Source organism: Selaginella moellendorffii, unplaced genomic scaffold, assembly GCF_000143415.4.
Source record: "Selaginella moellendorffii unplaced genomic scaffold, v1.0 SELMOscaffold_76, whole genome shotgun sequence".
Classification (NCBI taxonomy): Eukaryota; Viridiplantae; Streptophyta; class Lycopodiopsida; order Selaginellales; family Selaginellaceae; genus Selaginella; species Selaginella moellendorffii.
Window position 1 is genome coordinate 722,702 of NW_003314337.1, and position 22,073 is coordinate 744,774.

Genomic DNA, 22,073 nt, shown 5'->3' on the forward strand with positions numbered 1-22,073 from the left:
GTTTATTTCGGAAGTTGTTACTGAGATATGTTGGACCCTATCGGGTTTTAAAATGTCTTGGTGATGTATCCCTATTGGTTGGATCTGCCTGTGGAGATGTCCAATGTTCATAATGTATTTCATGCCAATTTATTGGCTCCTTACACTATGGATGTTGCACATCAAAGGGAGATTCATCCACCACTAGACATTGTGGATGATGAACCTAAATATGAAGTAAAGCTCTATTTCGTTAAAGTGGGATTTATTCAGTAAAATGGGACTAGGTACAAATTTTCAAGTATTTGAAAATGACATGAAATTATATGTTTTTTGTCCAGGGGCTAGACATATCTGGGGCATGGTGACTAGCGCGGTGACTTTGTGTCCAGACTGAGTCCATCTGGTTGTATAATAAATCTCATTGTCAAGGTGAACAAGCCGAATCTGAAGCTAAAGAAGAGCGATGGCATGCACGCACACATTATTTGTTTGTTCATTGAGCGTGTGGTGAGCTTTCCAAGATGAACGTCATTCCTATTAGCTAGATATATAACTTAATGGTGAGAACATTTAGATATTATTCAATGTTATCTTTTTCTAACGAATCTAATTGTGAAGGTGTAGCAAGAGGCATTGCTAGTCTGGAGAAGTCGTTTAACTCATTTGACCCTTAGTGTATTTTCATGAAACTAAATAACATTCATATTATTAAGGAATTTCTCTAGTACCTTTTTTTTACGACATAGAGGCTTGCATTTCTTTCAAAGGTGATTTAGTAAAAGGCCTGAGGGCACATGCCATTCTATTTCTCAGACCGGTATTAAGATATACTAGTGCAAAGGGAAAAAGGTATTTGGTGATCAAGTAAATGGCATGAGGGCACACGCCATTATAAGCCTAAGCGCTAGTGGACACCTCCTTTTTGGTACTCTCAGCGGTACTATCATCCTTCTCCGGGTCAGTTGTTTTGCTTTGGATTGTTGTCTCTGACGTTACTGGGGCGTTCTCGATAGTTGTTAATGTTGCCGTTTGTTCAGAAAAATGATCACCTGGAGTATAGTACGGGGAGTTTGGAAGACTTATATATTCTACATCTTCACCTATCTCCTTCTCCGTCTCCTTTTCTGCCTCACTTACAGATTTTGTGCTTGCCATGAGAACGCTCTTCACCCTAAAATATGGAGTTCGTTGTGTTATAAAAGGAAACCAACACACACGCTGCAAGGGAATGATGGTACATAAAGCACGTAAGCCCACAATATGGGTTTATGTGCCATTAATATGGGCCACACGCCATATTATTAGATTTATGCACGTGTGATTGGTAAATGCATATGTCATATCATCTTTGTTTTACCTCACACACTATATCAGGCCTAATGAACCATATCACATGTGCGCACATGCTATATATATGGAGAAGTATTATGCAAGGATAGAAAAATTCAATGCATGATTGTGGAGAGCAATGGCATGAAGCCACATGCTAAATAACATTTTAGAGAAAGAATTAAAATAAAAACATGCAAACAGTACTGAGTGGACCAAGACTTAGAAGTGCACAATTGAATGAGGTATTTCTAATAAATATTTCACTCACCTCATATAGGAATGGCTACCACTCTCAAATGGCGTATCGCCTCATGCCATCACCTCGCAATTTGTTATAACAATCCGATGAATTCATATTCGGCTTGTTCACCTTGAACTTTAAGTAAGATTTGCTAGAACAACTAAGAATTTATACTTGTTATTTGTATCATCTCACCTAGGAATGGCGTAAGGCCACATGCCATCACGCCTCCTCTGATTCAGATTCGGATTGTTCACCTTGAAATAAAATACATTAGAAACTTAGTAAAGGAATATTAATGAATCTCACCTTGAACCCGGGTTATGAATGCTCTTGCTGCATCTCTTGCATGGTCTGGCAAGGTGATGGTGGCACTCTGCTTCCGCATCCAACCATGCACAACATTATCCACCGACATGCTAATGCTGGGATCCCTTGGATTCAGCACCCATCTCTTTTCTAGACAATCCTTCGTATATCCGGAACTTGGCTTGAACCACTCCACAGTTACATTGAAGGAGTTAGTTTCTGTGTCCTCCTCTGCATCAGTGATGCAGCGCCCCACCCATATCATTTGTTTTTTATTACTGGGTCTGACAAGCACAACCATTCCTTTGCAAACCTGTACTGGATTGAATGCTGAATCCGGCTTCTTGTTCCTCGGCCAACAATAATGATCCTCAACATCGTTATCTGTCACTGCATTTCCAGAGGACATTGTTCCGCTACTATCTGGTGCTCTGGGTTCTGGCCAAAAGGACTCTTCCAATTCTTCATATACAACCGGCCCATTTTGGATAGCAGATATAATCTTCTCCCAGTATTCGAGCAAAGGCTTGCACCTCTGAAAATAGGATTCTCCACCAAACACCAACCCCCTCTTCCAGAAGGCAATATGCTGTCTAATCCCGGCCACTATACTTTCCTGGTCTTTGAGTCCATCCGGGTGCATCGGCCGTGGGGAACCCTGAGGAATCATAGGTTCCCCAGTTATGGGATCTGTCTTGAAGAGTTCAATGCCGTCCACTGGCAGCCACACTGTGTCCCATTCTCTCATCTTGTAACTCATCACTGGAGCACCGTCACGCATGCTGAAATGAAACTGAAGAGGCTTGGAGTGGCCAATTAGCATTTCGGATCCGTCCCTGATGTAGCCTCTTACAAACCCCTTAAAGTCTGGAACCTCTGTCAGAAGTGCAGCTTCAACAGTGCCTTTGATGCAATTTTGGAATTCATCGTAGAGTTGTGGGAGGGTGAGGACATTGGATCGCCGGAGGGACTCTGCCAGGTGACTGAACATGGCATCCACGTCTTCATGAGTGTGCCCAACCATGAGAAAGCCAAGTGTAACCGTTTCAAATATGCCTTTGGCAACAAGCATCGCCAAGTACGCGAAGACGTACATGTTTTTGTTCTCACTGCCAGCATTGTCTGTTTGGAGCAGAAGATGGGGTGGAAGGCCACATCGGCCGCAAGAACTTCCTTGAGATTCTGCTTCGTTTGGATGAGGCTGTGCATTCACCGGGCGACCAGCCTCGTCGGAATGGCATGAGGCCTCACGTGATAACCCTACAATCTGACGGCCAACATATTCACTGGGATGGCATGGGGCCCCACGCGATACTGCAAGCCTTTGCTCCTCCTCCAGCTGAACCCTGTATGGGGTTCGATCGACAAGGGCCTTATGCAAGGGTTGGCCGTTCAGCTCAGTCTGCGCACTTTGCAGAGAACTTAAGTGTTTTGCTAGGGACGCAATCATCATGTTTGCACCCCCGCCACCCCATAGAGGTACAAAGAAGTTCCCATAGTTCTGGGCACCATGCCCATGAGCGATTATGCCAAACAGAGACACAGGCAGCTGCATGGATGAAGAGATTGCCTTGGGAGCAGGATTGAGTCGAGGTAAGCACGTCTTTTTCTGGTCCATTTTGTCGTGGATGATGCAGAGGTAAGAGTCAGGTCTCTCCATGGAGAGAATCCTGTTATGATAATATGCAGTCCTGCAGCTTCTCTGCTCGATGTTGTGGTCGAGCCGCCTTCTAACCAACGTCTCTCGCTCTTGAGCGCTGCAAGAATTCTTCGACAAAGCCATTTTGATAGCAGTGCACTCGTCACACTTTGAAAAGCTGGAGTACTTTCCTATACTCACATCCCTGAACCTGTTGCTCCATAATCTACTAAATCTAGATTGGCTCAGCTTCCTGTAGCCATTACTCTGGAGTTCCCGATTCACATCTTCCAATATGGCCCCCTTGGTATACATGGAAGGGAGAACTCGTTGGGTGTCTCGTGTTCCATCTTCCAAGAGGCGGGTTTTATGTGGTTGCTGCTCGCTACATGTCTCGACAAACCTCTTGAAGATTGCCTCTCCATATACAACATGACCCCTGGTTTTGTGCGTACCGTCGTTCCCATGGACTGCCTGTTGAACCCTTTGTTCCTCGAACTCAGTTTTGATTCTGTAGAATGTGCTTCGAGGGACTCCATAAATGATTCTCCATGCCTTCATGCAGACCAAACCCCTCTGGAAGACCATGCCCCCCACCTGATGTTCTGAAGCATCAACAGATGACCGTAATGCCTCATACACAAAATTGCGAGCTGCCTTCCAGGACAATGTCTTGTATCTTGCTCTCTCCTCTTCAATAGCATCCCAATCAGCATGTTGACAGCACCTCCTCTTGCAACAAGCAACTGTCGAGACCATTCGAACCTCCATCGCCATTTTCTGCCTTTTCGGTTCGTTGCTCAGATCCCTTTGGCTGCGCTTTAGGAAGGTGTACTTTCTTTTCCCATGAAGAGATGTTCTGTCATCAGTTGTAGTGGTGTTTGATTGTGAATCCTTCACATTCTCAAACACTAAGTGCCTCAATTTCCACCGCACAATGCTTCCAATAGTCAGACTGTTTTCTTCTGTGTCAACAACCTCTAAAATCGCAACTCCAATATCATCCCAGCCCAATTCTTGATTAGCAACCGCATCTCTTGGATCGACAACTGTGGCTAAGCCCTCAGCTACCACCTCCCCCTCGGGGTTGTTTAGAAACACCTTTGCTTGAATCCATGTAGCACGGTTCTTAAGATCCACGGAGGGAACATGCGTCGCACTTGCGCTGTCCCCAACATCTGCTTTCTTCTGAAGATTTTTCAAGGCAACAACAACATTTACCCCGACGACCATCTCTCCTCGTTCAATAGCGACCACATTCCCATCGAAGACAGTCTCTACTGATACAGCAGCATTGCCTTCCCCAAGCCTTTGACAGTGTATAACAAAGTTCCGATCCATAGACACAAGGGTCCCTTTTGCAACTCTCTTCCCACCATTCAAAATGTAAACCTTTTCCCCAACCCTGAAGGCCATTCTGAAAGTGCAGAAAAGAAGTTAAGACCATACAAAAAATGATTGGAGAATGGCCTAAATCATAACATACCAAACAACCTCAATAGCATGAGGCCACATGCCATTATTCAAACATGCTATTGACACCCACGTGAAATTTCGCATTCACAAAATTGGCATGAGGCCTCATGCCATCTTGATATACACACAGCTGCAGGCAAGTAAAAACATACATGACAATACGCTAGCCATGAAATTGCAAGGGCCCAAGATGGCATGTGGCCTCATGCCATTTCTAAATGTGGTCCTAAGCCATTCCATGGTGAACATACCAGGAAGCACAAGTGCCGAATATCAAGAGGAAGCGGTAGCCACACCAAAGACAGTGCCGCTCGCAACACCGCAACTACTCGTAGCGCCGCTCGCAACACCGCAACTGCTCGTAGCGCCGCTCGCACAAACTGCCACTCGCATAAACTGCCGCTCGCAATGCCGCAACCGCTCGTAGACGCATAAACCACAGCCCACAACGCCGCTTACACAAGCAGCGCTCACTGCGCTCAGTGGAACCAAGAACACGGCGCACAAAAATGATAGACCTAGGAATGAGTTCGAGAATTCAAAAATAACACACGCTTGAACGTCACATCAAATCCTCTGACAAACCAGATCTTATGATTCCTCTGACAAATTTCAAACTGAGTAGCTTCTAGACTTTGCTGTCGGAGGTTGAACTTTGTCACATCATGTCCTTGCCTCGATCCAGCTGTGCCATGTCAGTGATTCGAACTTTGCCATGCCATGTCAGCGATCCGCGCCAAGATTATTCGACGTGTAAAGGAATAATTATGCTGTGTGTGTACGTCCATTTATGGCAATATAAGGCCACACGCCATTCAAAGAATAATGCTCGACATAAGGCCACACGCCATTCAAAGAATAATGCTAGTCGAGCATTTTTTGGTGCATTTCTGGGTTCAAAATTGCATGAGCCCACACGCTATAAAGTTTACCTGTACCAAAAATAGAAACAGCTTTATTTACTTGGGAATTTAAGTGGTTGAGGCATTTTTAAACTTACAAACACATGCCCTACTTACATTCCTTTGGTTGCTTAAAATTCAAAAATATTATAAACCTTTCTTTTTGCATTTTCAATGTTTTCAATTATGGTTTTTGATTTTCGTAGGACCAGCCTAGTAATCTATTTGCATCCCGTCATGTTTATAGCTAGCTTTCGTTTGTCCCCTTTGCTAGCCTGAGATACATCTGCTCGGCATCTGCCTCTTACAGCATTTGCCCAGAAAGGGCATCTTTCTTCACGCAGCATTTGCCACATGTTTAGGGTTTAGGGTTTAGGGTTTAGGGTTTAGCAATTCAGTAGCTTGATAAACATGCAAATACAGAACTTGATGCAAAATCCTTTGATATGTCACAATGCCCCTAGGACCATAAACACATTTCAATAGAGAGGGTCCTTTCATTTCATAACTCCTTACGTAGATCTTGGTGAAACCAGAGTTAGTGAAGTTAGTTTCTTGTGATCTCACATCTGATTGTGATGTCCCTTTGCAGTTTCGATGGAAAGGTCAATGCACACCAAACTGTGAAATCTTGGAGCAAAATAACGGTCGGATCTATGGCAAATGCCCCTGAAACATTGTAAGGCTCGTGTGGTCTCATGTGGTGTCCGATCGAGATGCTTCTTTGCAGAGTCATCAAGAAAGACATTGTATACCATTCTGTAAAATCTAGTTGCGATCTAACGGTTGGATCTCCAGAAAACTCAAAAAAATCTCGCGCGTGTCAGAATATTCTAGGAATATACTCCTATGTGCCCCTGAAAATGGCATGCGGCCCCACGCCATTCAAGAGATAACGCCAGATGACGCCGAGAATTTTTTGGTGCATTTTTTGGGTTCAAAATTGCATGAGCCCACACGCTATAAAGTTTATCTTTGCCAAATAGAGAAAAGTTTATCTGTGTCATGTGAGGTAGTTACAGTCCTTTGTGCTCGGCATCTGCCTCTTGCAGCATTTGCACTGAAAGGGAATTTTTCTCCATTCAGCATTTGGCCCTGAAAATGGCATGCGCCCACACGCCATTCAAGGAATAACGCCACAGGACGCCTGGAGTTTTGGGTTTAAAATGTTTAGGGTTTTTTGGGTTTTTTCAAAATATTTTGGGTCCAACGTTTTTTGGGTTTTTTTGGTTCAAAATTGCATGAGCCCACACGCTATAATATTGATTTGAGAGAAAAATAGAAACAGATAGAATTTCTTTATTTAGCTGAACATCTGCCATTTTTGGAAATACAAGATGCTTTGGAATATCCAATCATGCATGGTATAAATATAGCGAGGGTATTAAATGATATCCCAATCATGATCTTTCTTTTGGATTTCGCGTGCATGCAGTCCGAGGAATGATGACGTTGCGGATTTCTTTTGGATTTTGCGTGCTTGCATGCGCGCGGCATTCCAGAAATTAATGGTGGCGCCCAAGTCCGAGGAATGATGACGTGGCGGGATTACCAACCGTTGTGACATTTCGCGCGTGTGAGGTTAGGTTTTGCATTTTGCTTCATACTCGCGCTCGCACACTCGCGCTCGCGCTCGCATCACACTCGCGCTCGCATCGCGCTCCCACTCGCGATCACGCTCACATTCGCGATCACGCTCACATTCGCGCCTTCTCTACAGGTTTCTCGTGTGCATCGGCGTCCACTCGCGCTTGCATCACACTCGCGCTCGCATCGCGCTCGTGTGCATCGGCGTCCACTTTTGTAACTTTGCCGCCAACTCCGCCGCCCACTCCGCCACCCACACGCAGCCCACTTGGCGTCCCGGGAGATTTCAGCGCCACTCTCCAACTGTAAGTGGCAGAGTAGCCTTGCTGCTACGATCCGCTGCACACACAGTGCACATTCGCCAGCGAGTCCGGCCTCGATTGTCACGGCCTCCATTCGGCTTCTAATGGTAAGTCTTTTAGGCCAAGTAGAAAATGGCATGAGGCCACATGCCATTCAGTAGCAACATTGGCATGCACCGATTGGGCTCTCGAGTGCAGTCCGGTTACAGATGGCGTGTAGCCTCACGCCATCTTAGGATGCAGCCTCAAGACATCTGATGCAGTGGTGAATGGCGTGTGGCCTCACGTTATTTCCAGCTGCTAGCTTTTCATCTGTCAGCTCTAATTGTTGTGCATTTCTGAACAGGCGAGGAATTGCGTTCTTCTTCCAGCCACTGTCAATGTGGATGCAGAGAAGGGGGAGGAGCTCACCAGTTGGACTTTCGGGATGGAAGGCGAGGATCTGATGCTGTACAACACAGATGGTGGGAGAAAAGAATGCATGGGGATCCTCATCCAAGTGACAGACACTCCATGCAGTTCCATGCAAGAATATGGACTGGCACTTGTGGTAGAGACAGCGTCCGCCTTCAAGATCCACCTTGCACATCCTAGCGGCTTCCCGGAGGGGGGCAGCGTCTATGAGGTATTCCTAGAGGGAGCTAGGGAGAGGTTGTCCAGGAGGCCCACAATTTCAAAGACGCTGCAGGTCTATGAAGATCACATGGAATCCACGGACCTCACCTACGGCGATGTTCAAAAACTATATTCCAACATTGAGCCGTTGAGAGTGCCTCCAGTTTGCGAAGCGAAGGGGAAGGGGGTCGATCTGGAAACTACCCCGAAGCAGAAAAGGGTGGTCAAGCTCAAGCCGACGTCCGACTCTGCTCCTCCAAAAAAGAAGCTACTCGGTGATGCCATTGCCTCGGGTTCGAACACTACACCCACCAAAAAGAAGAGCCGCAAAGAGCAGAAAGAGCAAGAAGAGGCAGCAAAAATCGTCGCAGATAATAGTACTTGTTACTATTCCAACAAAGTATATACAATCGACGTGAGCCGTATCGAGATCCAAAGCAAATACAACCACAGGCTAGTATCTGATGAGTGGGTGGAGAAACTGAAGCAGAAGATGCTGGCAAGTCCAGTAACACCCGACATCGCAGACGTGATCCCCTACTACCGAACAATGAAGGGCGAGACGAGGTTTCCAGACTTGATCAATAGGAAGGTGTTGGACGATCAGAACGTCCGGTTCTATGCCGTCTCCGGGCAGCATTCTAGCTTGGCGATGCAACAGATAGTTGTGGATATTATGGTGGGCGAGGAGGTGAAGAAAGTCTTCAAGACAAGAGTTGTCCGCCTGATAAAAGGCAACTCGCCCCTCCGATCTATCATATACATCTCCCACGCGCAGAATGTCAAGCAAGAAACGTGCTACAAATCGGGTCTGCACGAGACATTGGCACGAACACGGAAGCTCTGGGTTCAACTGAAGAAGCCACAAAAACCAGGACAAGGACGTGCACTAGCAACTAGCGCCTGGCAGGTAAGCCTCGTTGCATGTGGCATAGCATGTGGCCTCACGCCATTTCCATTGCAGGAATTCTCGAGTCTTCTCTCGAAAACACTGGGGGTCAATGACACACTCAGCATCCATAACATTCTACTCGCGACAAAAGTTGTTTTTGACAAATGGGTAGATGTGCTGAGGAAGTACCATGACGGGGAGTTGCTAAACTCAATGGGTGTGGAGGACGGCCGGAAGCCCAATGATTTGAAGCTCAACGCCTTGCGTTTCTCGCGGTCTCTAGATGACGACGACCTTCTGACAGTGGCTAATGCTCTTCTACGTGGTGAGGTAGTCTTCAACAAGACCAAAATGACTCCCGGCCATATTGTGACATACGAGGACTTGTGCAGGACTCTGAGAGCTCGTGCGCTATTGAAGGATTGGATCTTCGAGCAAGTGGCCGTGGAGAGGGTGAGCATCGACCGCACGCAAGAGATGATGGAAGAGCTGGCTTTGTCAAATGAAGACATCGACGCGTACGTGAAGGGGCCCCCAATTTCAATGTGCTAATGAGTTTGTTTTTAGTAGCACGGGAGGATACCATCTCAATCAAAGGGAGATATTTGGACATGCATATGGATCCGCTAGTGGACTCTACTTGCCTGCAAGAGTCATCAGAGCTGGTGGAGGCTACTATCCATATCAACGCCAAGCAAGCTGACCACGCTCCACTTGATGCTGCCCATACCACTGAGTCAATCTTGTCCACGTATCCAACTGACGGTGACCAGGCGCCATTGGACCCGCATGAGGCCGCCCCAGCCGCCGAGCCGGTCGTATCCTCATTTCCAACGTGTGCCCAATCGTCTGACTACGCGCCGTTGGAACCTCCCTACACCACCCCTGCTGCCTGTTCGGTCATGTCCACTTTGCCAACGGAGGCACCAGTTGAAATGGCGTGTGATCACACGCCATCGGAACCACCCCATGCCACTGTTGAGCCAGTTGTACCAGAGTCTACAGCTGAAATGGCATGTGCCCACACGCCATCGGATGCGATTGACCCCACATTGCAGAGGAGAGTATTTCCGCCCTTCACGTTTCCTCGACCAAAACCCTCTGAACGACCATCGGGAGCACCATTCGCTAATATTGTAGATGGTAAAATTGACTTGTACCATTTTTTATGCTAACGCATTTCATTTCAGAGTCACGGCGAAAGTACTGTATCGTTTTTGATCTGAACGGTGTCCTTTTCTCCCATGAGCGTGGCTCGTCCTCGAATGTCACTGCACCCTCCAAAGCCTGCGGTCGCAAGTTGGTCAAAAGAGACAGATTCACATTAATCACACGGGAGAAACTGCGGGATCTAATAATGACCATGCGACACTTAAAACAGAGGGCCGGGTTCAAATTGCAATTGGGAGTTTGGACATCCATGATGCGCCACAATGCATTAACGTTGCTACAGATGATGCACGATCAGACGCGAGTAATATTACCATTTGACTTTCTCCTAACGCAGGAGGATTGCTTGACTATGGTCCATGTGAGGGGTAGCAAGCCCATCTTCGTCAAGGCAGAGGCTGTAGTGATGAACCGGACTGCTAGGTCAAGTGAACTCCTCATCATCGATGACTCGCCGATTAAAACTGCAGCGAACATGCACACATATGCAGTGCACCCCATCTCTTGCAGTATGGAAACTAGGGAGAAGAAACCGTATGTTCTGGGGGACCTTGCAAAACGGCTTGAAGCGATGGTGATAGAGAACCGGCCAGTCCAGGAGGTGGCTGCAGAAATCAACCAAATGGCAGATGGAACGGTATATCAGAAGCCATTTGATCGGACAGACACCAGTCATCATTTATGGCATGTATATTGTCTAGCCAAGCACTATCCACATCTCCATAATCTGCTCAACCGGATGGGTTCTTCGACCACTGAACATGAGCGTGGACGTATTAGAGAAGAGATGGCATTACTATTGGGCTTAATTCCTGATAGTGTGGAGAGTGATGAAATTCCAAGGTTATTGTATAGGCGTTGGAGGCAAAAAATAACAGTCTGAGATGGCATGTATTTATTTAAAAATGTAACTTATTATGGCATGGGGTTCCATGCCATTGTATTAATATTAAAAGACAATTCTTTGAGAGGATTTGCATTTACAGCATGTTATTGGAAGTCTACGAAGTTGTTTTATTAATAAGGGGAAAGTAAAGATTGAATGGGGACTTGGGCTCCACCTAGACTCGGAGCAACTGAGCCAATATTAAAAGGATGGAAAGAAATTGGACGACGATGACAAGGAGAAGAGAGAGGTGAAGCAGTGGCAGGGGGAGGAGAAGTGATTAAGTAGACATTTCCTTGTTTAAAATAAAATGGCATGTGCCTCAATGCAGTTGAATTTTGTTATATTTATATACTATATAAAGATTTGGAAACCTTATTTTACAAGTGGGATAATGACAATTCCCACTTTAATGAAATAGAGCTTAGTAGAGGTTATTTTGGATACACACTGGCTTAAACGTGCCAAACATCAAGAGTATCTAGTTAAGTGGAAAGGTTACCCAATTTGTGAATCAACTTGGGAGCCTCTTAGTAATCTTACCCATGCTCGTGAGCTTGTCACGGAGTATAAGAATAGTAATAAAGACTAGCTTTTGTAAACTTTATAATAAATTTTGCAAATTAATAAAGTAATATATTTCTATAAATCAACATGTTATTCCTCTCGTTCATTAGTACTTGGGTCAGTTTTGGCAGGCTGACTTCGGTGCATAGGTCCAATCCATAACCATGAGGATAACTATTATAGATTGATTACAAGTCCCCACCTCTCTCTCCATGACTCACTTTTGAAAAGAGGCATGGTTGTGTAAACAATTTAATCTGTCAGTTTATAATACTTATCTAAATCTTCCTGATGGGGTTGATTTTTTGCTCAGGGGCAGTTAGGCCTTTGGCCTTTTCCCTATATCCCTATGGGCAGGGATGTATCATTCCTTTATAAGTCGAGTAGTACTCGGAGCAACAAGGGTGGCTAACTCCGTTAGTCATTTCCTTGTTGGTGACAGCTGGAGGGTGTCTGAGTCTTAACGTTTTTGGACATAGAGGAGAGGTCGTTACATAACTCATTTAAGTTGGTGTGTTTCCCACATAGTGTGTTTTTCGTTAACTTTAGGAGTTGTTTCCTCAACAGTTTGCTAGACTCAGGTATACATCGATGAGGACGTCGATCTTCCCCAAGGGGGGGAGAGTGTCGTGAATGTGACTTTGGGTATCAAAAGATACTTATCAGCCAGTCCTTACGGACACTCTCTCCTTACTACCATGATGGTAGGAGGTCGGTACTGTTGGTTCCCTTTATTGGCCCCTCTTGTCCAAGTGTTAGTAAACTGGACTTAGCATCTGTACTTGGCCGGATGAGCATAAGGACGAAATTCCTAAGTGTCTATTTGGCCAAGCATACTTGGCTTGGCTTTTTAGTTCTCTTTTGCTCTATCTTGCACTGGCTTGGCAAGAACCCTCGCATATTGAGACTAATCCCTCATTATCGCTGGATGATAGCTTACCATGTCTACCAAACACCCTCGCTATCATGCTCTTTGTGTTAGTCTCATTTCGGTTCCAAATGCTAATTATGGAAAGTGTCTAGATTCGCTCATTCAACATATCTATGGAATGTAGAGATCGGCCTGAACACAATGGTGTTCGTCCCGTGTCCAAATTTGCAATCTAGGAACATTCCATATTTAATAAGTTTCGAGTTTGTCCCAAAGACTAACTCCTGATACTAAGGGAGGCTTAGCACCAGTCCATACGGACCACCTGGCAACGTCGCGTCCGTTCGTACACCTGGCCCATTTCTGCCCTAATTTTTCTCCCCGGAAGTGGGAAGAACAGAGCAGCCGCTATGAGGAACAGTGACCGATGGTGAGCGAGGCGATTCCCAGCGATGGTGAAGAAAGATCGCAGGAAGAAGCGGCGGCCGTGGAAGGGGAGGCGTCCTGCAGCTATAATCTCGTGAAGAAGATGAAGAAACTGGATCGAGAATCCCTGAAAACCCCAATCCCCGGCGAAGAGGAAGAGGAGGATGATGACGATCAATTCATGGATCCAGCATTGTGGGGATGCCTCCCGGAGGATCTCCACGACAGAATCCTGGCCCGGCTCCCAATCCCCAGCTTCTTCCGGCTCCGCATCGTCTGCTCGCGCTGGCAATCCCTCCTCTCCTCCCCGACATTCCTGGGGCACTGCGCCGCCAAGAATCACCAATCCTGGCTCCTCATGTTCGCGGACGTCCACTACAAGCTCGTCTTCGTCTACATCCCGGACGAAGATCGCTGGCTCCATTTCCCCCTCTCCTTCCTCCCCTCCAACATCTACTACATCACCGGGGGTAAAAGCCCAAAGCGTGTGTTCCTCAAGGGGGGGGGGGAGGGGGGTTATAGGGGGTTCCAAATGTATAGTAGTGATAGTGGTTGGATTGCATGTCTGATCACCTGAGACATTAGTTTGGCTCCCGCTGGGCTGTGTTGCTCTTTGTTCTGCGTCTGGCATGGGTCTAAGCTTAACCTCCATGCTGCTCTAGTCGGTGGGGTACCCTCCTCCTCACATTAGGCCATAAGTATGCCAAAATTGTGCCAAACTCCATCTGACACCATTTTGCGTATAGGTGCTGGATACGGGGAGCTAGTGCTTATAGGATTGTACTAGACCCTCGTTTCGTAGTGCAATGGGTTTGGAGTTTGGCTCCAAATTCAAGTGCGCTACAGTATACAACAAGATTAGTTGCCCAATTGTAAGGAACCAACTTGCCAAGGTGTCATAGGCTAAAGGAACCCCGAAAGCATGACCAAAATAACAAAGAGTTCATCGGATGGGACCAAGTCGAAGATCAAGTCCAAGACCGACTCTAGGACCGAGTTCGAGATAGAGTCCGGAATCGAGTCCGAGACCAACTCGGGGACCGAGTTTGAGTCCGAGTTCGAGACCGAGTTCGAGACGGAGTCCGAGATTCGAAATCGGGTCTGAGACCGAGTCCGAGGTCGAGTCCGAGGTCAGGTCCGAGATTGGGTCCGAGATCGAGTCCGAGATCGAGTCCGAGATCGAGTCCGAGACCGAATCCGAAGTCGGATCCGAGATCGAGCCAGAGACTAAGTCCAAATACTAATACGGGTCAAGGGGTGAAAGCCCAAAGCGTGCGTCTCCCAGGGGGGGGGGCTGCAGAATCCACCTTTCGCATCCACCACAACGGAAGTGGATGCGAAAGGTGTGGCAAAGCTGTTCTTCGAACAAGTGGTTCGAGTGCGGGGAAGGCCGGAAGAGATTATCTCAGATCGAGATAAGATCTTCACCAATAGGTTCTGGAGGACACTCCTAGAATAGTATCGCACCAAGTTGAAATTCAGCACAGCCTATCACCCACAGACAGGTAATGGGTATTAAGTCAAGATTGATGGCACTAACACTTCTTGATAGACGGACAAACGGAAAGGGTGAATAGGCAGCTGGAGGATTATTTGCGATGCTATGTCTCGGGAGACCAGACCGACTGGGTAAGTCATTTGGGACTTGTGGAAATGTGTTATAACAACTCACCACATTCAAGCATCGGGGTGAGTCCATGGGAAGTCATCAATGGGCAAGCTATTGAAGGTCCTGTGGAACTCGGCGTGGCCGAGTATCATGGAGAGTTACCCGCAGTGGAGGCATTCACGGCGGAAAGACTCAACATTTGGAATCTAGTGAGGGATTCCTTGGAACGGGCTCAACAAAGGCAAACTAAGTACGCGAACCAAAAGCATCGGGATGTGGAGTTCCAAGCTGGGGAGAAGGTGTGGTTGAACACCAAGAACCTCAAGCTACCAAGTGGGATCAGCAGGAAGTTGACCCAAAGGTAAAAATGCATGTATTCCTGTAAATGAATTGATCTTGAGTTCCTTAAGCAGGTTCGCGGGGCCTTACGAGATTGAGGCTCGAATCGGTAAAGTGGCTTACCGTCTCCGACTTCCTCGAGAGATGGGGAAGATGCATCCCGTGTTCCACGTGAACTTACTCAAGCCATATTTTGAGGATCCGCTTCGCAAGGACCAAGTAAGACCTTTACCTGAGGTTATCCAAGGGGAGGAGGAATACGAAGTCGAGGCCATCCTCAATGCGCGCAAGAGCAAGCGACAAGGACGCGAGGTGAGAGAGTTCCATGTGAAGTGGAAAGGATTTCCACACTGCGAAGCAACATGGGAACCGGAGGAGAACCTAGCGAACGCGCGAGATCTAGTGGAGGAATTTCTGCATGGCAGAACTCTATGTACTTATGCAAAGTTCAATTAAAAGTATCAATTTGAGAAGTTGAGCAATGGCATATGTTGGGACCCGAAGGCGCGCCGAAGGTAAGCTAATTAGCATGGGTTAGCTAGGTCGACCAGGCATAGGGAGCTACGCCCGACTCCCTGCGGGGATGTCGAATTCGTAGACGTATTCTACGGAGGTTGGGTTCAAGTCCCAACCCCCTAGTAAAGCAAGGCTGGGTTCAAGTCCCGACCCTATACTAGGGCGTGGTGAGGTGAGGAGTATAGGGACACCTATATTCCGTTGTCATGGGCTCTTGGCCGGGGAGGCTAACTTAGGCACATTGCTAAGTGGGGGGATGCCCCCGGAGACATGGTCAACAAGTCGTAGGATAAAACGAGACGTTTGATGTGGGCATCGAACTTCTTCTATGGGTGGTGGAGTTGTAAGGAACCAACTCGCCAAGGTGTCGTAGGCTAAAGGAACCCCGAAAGCATGACCAAAATGACAAAGAGTTCATCGGATGGGACCAAGTCGAAGATCGAGTCCAAGACCGACTCTAGGACCGAGTTCGAGATAGAGTCCGGAATCGAGTCCGAGACCGACTCGGGGACCGAGTTCGAGTCCGAGTTCGAGACCGAGTTCGAGACGGAGTCCGAGATCTGAAATCGGGTCCGAGACCGAGTCCGAGGTCGAGTCCGAGGTCGGGTCCGAGATCGGGTCCGAGATCGAGTCCGAGATCGAGTCCGAGACCGAATCCGAAGTCGGATCCGAAATCGGGTCCGAGATCGAGCCAGAGACTAAGTCCAAATACTAATACGGGTCAAGGGGTGAAAGCCCAAAGTGTGCGTCTCCCAGGGGGGGGGGGGCTGCAGGGGGTTCCAAAAGTATAGTAGGGATAGTGAGGTCCAGGAACCAGTTTTGAAGGGACTCTCCAGTTGGGCTTCCAAACCGACTTGAGGTTGAGACTGGGAACGAGGGGCCTTGGGTGGGAGTGAACATGGACTTGGCTGGTGCCGGAGGGGCCATCCAAGGAAGTGCTCAAGAGCAGCTCCCACTCCCGAAAGGGAAACCGATTGCGGTGCTCCCGGCTCATGTGGAGTGGTGCCCCACTTGAGTACCATGCGGCTCATTGGCCTTCGCCCTTCCTAGGGGCTTGGGCCTTCCTTCGGGATGGAAATGGGGGGGTAGAGGTACCCATACCGGGCCGCTAGGCCACGGTGTTTTGCCCTGGCGTCCCGAAGCAAGTGTTGCACTCAAGACTTGGGATTTAGAGGGTCCCATGATCAAGTCTTGTAGTACCAATGGATGTTAGGAACCTGGAAGCTTGGTGTGCTTGGCTACTTGTGCTGGTGGGGAGTGTAGCCGAACCTTAAGTCCAGTCTAACCCGGGGAGGGGGATTGGGAGTGATTTGGGAATCCGTGGATGGATGGTTAACACTCCGTTGCTCGTGCAGTGAGTAGCTGAGACCAAGTAGGAGCTGGTACCATAGGCGAGAACCTTGGCAAGGGAGCTTAGCAAAAGCCAAGGCGGTGTTGGACGGATAGACGAGGTAAGCTGGCAAATTGGAAAGGAAAAATTTGTGGCTTACACCAATCTCATTGAATAGTACTCGCTGAGATGTAGCCTCTGTTGATATCATTTGGATACGTTTAGTCTGTAGTGTTGGATTTCATAGAGTCTTGGATGTGGTGATTCATTTCTTGAGGAAGTGTTATTTGTAACTAAGTTTTGCTGAAGGATTGGTCTCGGATACTGAGTAAAGTATCTTCGATCTTGGTTAGCTTAGTTGCTAGGGAGTTTTGAGTGGTGATTGACTCATGCTTTGAGTTGAAATATATCGATCATTGATAATTCTTCTTGTGTTTGTTATGAAGTGAGTTACATCTTGCTATAGATGGATTCATGGAGGATCTTTTGGTGATCACTTGTTAAGCATAGCTTCGTTATGCTTAGCTTTTGGATTGATGCAGACATGCTCTTCAGTAGCTCTGGCATTATGAAGTTTAGCTTATAGATGTGTTGACGAAGATATTATGGGTTGTACCATGATTTTTTTTTAGCATTGAAGTTAGTTCATGTAAGACTTGTGATCATTATTAGGCAAGACTTAGCTATAGGCTTCTTTGAGCTTTTGGTTCCTTGAGTTTTCATGCTTGTGGTCCATTTGTTAGAAGTTGTTGGGGAAGGTAATTTTGGCTCATTAACTTCGATAAAGTTAGTATTTGCATCTGGCAATCATTGGTGATAATTAACTATCATCTAGGATAGTTGATTATCCTTGTCAAAAGGTTTTGCTTGATTGTTGTTGATATAGAATGATTCGCTATTCTTTGGGATAGTGGATTCTTTATTTGACAATGATTATGCATCTCTTTATTGATAAGATGATTGATGGTCTTTCATGATAGTTAATTGTTCTCTTTGGTGGCTTATGGCTTTTCAGAATACCACATGTTCTTTGTGGTTTGTTCTAGATTGGTCTATTGGGTTTGATACATCAATAGGATATTGCTAGCACTTGCTTAGACAATTTCGGTTTTTTGGTGGGATCTATTCAGATTGGCTAAGTGCAATAATTGGTATGAATGAATGTTTGTTGGTCTTACCTCATTCATTCTGTTCTGTTGATTGTTGCTCGAGTTCATTCTGATAGGTTGGGATGTTATTTCCTTTGACTGATACATTCGCAAGCATTATGATTGTTAGTCAATGATACTTTGTGTTCTTTGAATTATCTTTCGTAAGTTGTTTGGCATTCTATCTGCAATATTTAATAGTTAAGTTTTATCATAAAGTTTTCTAGATGATACACTTGCTATTGAATTTTGTTAGATAGTGAATCCTTTTTTTACCAATTATGATAATCTCGGTGGTTCCTGTACTATGATTCTGGTTTATCAGATGATAATTTCATTGGAATACTTTTGTGTTCTAATCTAAGTTTTATTCACTGATAATTAAGTCTCATATAATAATTAAGTAATAATATAGACTTACTCATGGTGTTGCTCAATTGATGATCAAGTCATTGTGATTTTATATCAAATCCATGTGATAATAAGCAATGTGTTTACGAAGTTGCTTAGTTAAATGATGATCAACCCCAAAATGGTTGATAGAGAAGCTAATCTACTTATATATAATAGCATTATAGTAACTTTGACTGGATTCTCGATAATGGTCCATTATGCTAAGTTTATGTTGATTCCTTAGTTCTTTGAGTTTGCCTATTGAGGTGTTGGTTGCTATAGCTTGTCAGTTAATCTGTTAGCACTTGGAGTAAATTGTCAAATGGAGAAGGTGTGTAGTTAAGGCATTGACGTCACTAACACTTGTGTTAGTGGAAGTGGCATTGTTATTTCAAATGATAAGAAATTTTCTTTAGACTTTGATATTTCAAGTCATTTTTCTTATTAGTGTTTTGGCTTCACATTAAATCTTGAAAGTGGTTGAAGAAAAGTGTTAGTGCAATATGGATATCTGAAGATATGGTCTTCGTGATCAAACCTTGGATGTTCATTTTGCAGTTTTGTGAATATTGGTGTTGGATGTCAAAAGTATGAGCAAAAAGATGTTTGATACTTAAGCATATTGTTGGATTTGTCAAGACCCCCAACAAGATCAAGATTGGAAAATGCTAAAGACAAAGAGAAAAGCTAGTGGAAACAAAGAAGAGGCCTTAGACTGGCGTTGATTCAGATTGTGGAGAAATGGAACAAGGCTAACCTATATATACTATAGGTTGATGAAGCTCCACCACTCTTGGATCGAGGACGGCCTAAATATAGCTGAGGTCAAGGAGGCACCATATCAATATCAGGAATGTGGCTCAAGACTCAGGAATCGGGAAGTGTCTTGAGAGTCAGGAATAGCGAAGTGTCTCGAGAGTCAGGAATAGGGAAGTGTCTCGAGAGTCAGGAATAGGGAAGTGTCTCGAGAGTCAGGAATAGGGAAGTGTCTCGAGAATCAGGAATGTGGTCTGCAGGTCAGGAATCCGGCGAGAGTCAGGAATGTGGCAAGAATTGGGGGATTCCTGACAGCACCCCCTCCTCAAGAACGAGTGGAACGAGGATGTGAATGAGAACGACGAGGAGGATGAGATGAGCGGCGAGGGATGGGAGATGGAGAAAAAGAATGAGGACTGGGACGACTAGGATAGCAGCGGTGGAAGTCCTGAACAAGGTCAGGAGAATGAATTAGGTTGTCCGCAAGTTCCCAAGTGCGTTCTTCAGGCCCGTAACCTTTCCAGTCGACCAGATAGTAGAGTTTAGACCGTGAAATCTTGGAATCAAGGATGTCCTGAACCTCGTACTCAGACCCATCCTCGAGCTGCACTGGTGGAGGTGGAGGAATGACCCGATTGGGAATAGGACTAGGAATATAAAGCTCAAGGAGAAAGGAATGAAAAACGGGGTGAATTTGATATGAGGAGGGAAGTGCAAGGCGATAAGTGACAGGATTAATGATGGCAGTGATAGGGAAAGGACCGAGGCGTTTGAAATCAAGTTTTGGACAGGGCCTGGTGGTGGAGATATTTCGCCTGAGGAGCCAAACTTTATCCCCAATATTGTAAGGGGGACAATCCTGACGATGGACATTGGCAAATGTTTTGTGGGATTCCTGAGCATGATGGAGGTGGAAGGAGATGGAGTTGTGGATTTCTTGGAGGTTGGAGACAAATGCCTCAGAGCGGGAATTTGAATGAGAGGATTCGGATGGAGAAGGAAGTGAGAGATTGAATCGAGGATTTCAGCCAGAATTTGCAAAAGAGGGGGAAATTCGAAGTGAGGAGTGAATAGAGTTGTTATAGGAGAACTCAGCAAGGGGAAGGATATCGAACCAGTTATCCTGATGATAGTTGATGAAGCACCTCAAGAATTGTTTTAATGTCTGAATCGTTCGCTCGGACTGCCCATCAGTTTGAGGATGATACGCCGAAGAGAGGTTGGCTTTCACTCCAAGCAGCTGCAAAAACCGTTGCCAGAAATGAGAGATGAACTGAGGCCCCCGATCCGAAACCACATCTGTAGGAATCCCATGAAGTCGGAAAATTTCCCTGAATACCAGTTTTGCCATGTCCTTGCCCAAAAACTCCTTGGTACATGGCAAGAAGTGCGCCATCGTTGTGAAGCGATCCACCACGACTAAAATGTTGTTGAAGCCTCCAGAACTCGGAAGATCACTCAAGAAATCCATGGAGATGGATTCCCAAGGACCTGAAGGGACCGGAAGGGAACGAAGCAAACCTGAAGGAAGGTGGCGAGGTACCTTATTCCGGGCGCAAGTGTCGCAGGAGGTAACAAAAGCTTTGATGTAGTCGTCCATGTGAGGCCACCAAAAGTCCCGTGCAACTAGTTCATAGGTTTTCGCAATGCCGAAGTGACCAGCAGTCGGGCTATCGTGGCACGCCATTAGGACCAACCTTCGAGCATCACCTTCAGGAACGTAAAGCTGCTCCCCACGGTATAATAAGCCATCTAAGAACTTGAACTCGTCAAATCACCGGCAGTCGGGAGTCACAAGGTGTCCAGCCTGAAGATGGGGGAAAATGTGGCTGGCGAGATCATCGGATTGAAGATCGTTTCTGATGGCATCCATCAAGGAGGAGTCCTGAGGGGCCAAGGAAATTGCCATAACTTGAAGCCGATCAGGACCGAGGATAATTTGATCCTGTTGATCGAAGGCAAGATTACCAGGCTTGAGACTGAGATAGGAGCGCCTTGAAAGAGCATCAGAAAGGCCTTGAAGCTTTCCAGGTCTGTACTTGATAACAAAGTCAAATCGATTCAGGAATTGTGCCCACCTTACTTGACGACGGCTTAAAACTCGGGAAGTGGCAAAGTACTCGAGATTTTTGTGATCCGTCCAGACTGTTTTTTGATGGCCCGCCCCCTCCAAGAAACGGCGCCACTCTCCAAAGGAATCCACGATGGCAAGGAGCTCCTTGTCGTGGATTTCGTAATTGATCTCCGCAGGCTGGAATTTTCGAGAATGGAAAGCGACCGGATGAAGTTCTTGATCCGCTCCGAGTTGAGACAGCACAGCACCGATGGCAAAGTCAGAGGCGTCAGCCTCAATGAAGAAAGGTTGTGAGGAATCAGCATGGATCAAAACGGGAGTAGAACTGAAGGCTGCCTTGAGTGTGTCGAAGGCGTGCTGGGCAGCAGTAGACCAAGAGAAGGGAACATCCTTGCGAGTGAGATGCGTGAGAGGGAGGACAATGTCAGAGTAGTGATCAATGAATTTGCAGTAGAAGTTGGCAAAGCCAAGAAAAACCTGAACGTCCGACATTGATTGTGGAGGCTCCCACTCGAGAATAGTCTTGACTTTGGCAGGATCCATCGTGATACCCTCAGGAGTGACAATGTACCCAAGGAACTCCACAGACTGCTGATCGAAGGAACATTTCTCAAGCTTCGCATATAGGCCGTGTTCTCACAACTTCGCCAGCACCTTGCATACATGTTCGTCGTGCTCCTCCTGAGTTCTTGAGTAGATGAGGATGTCATC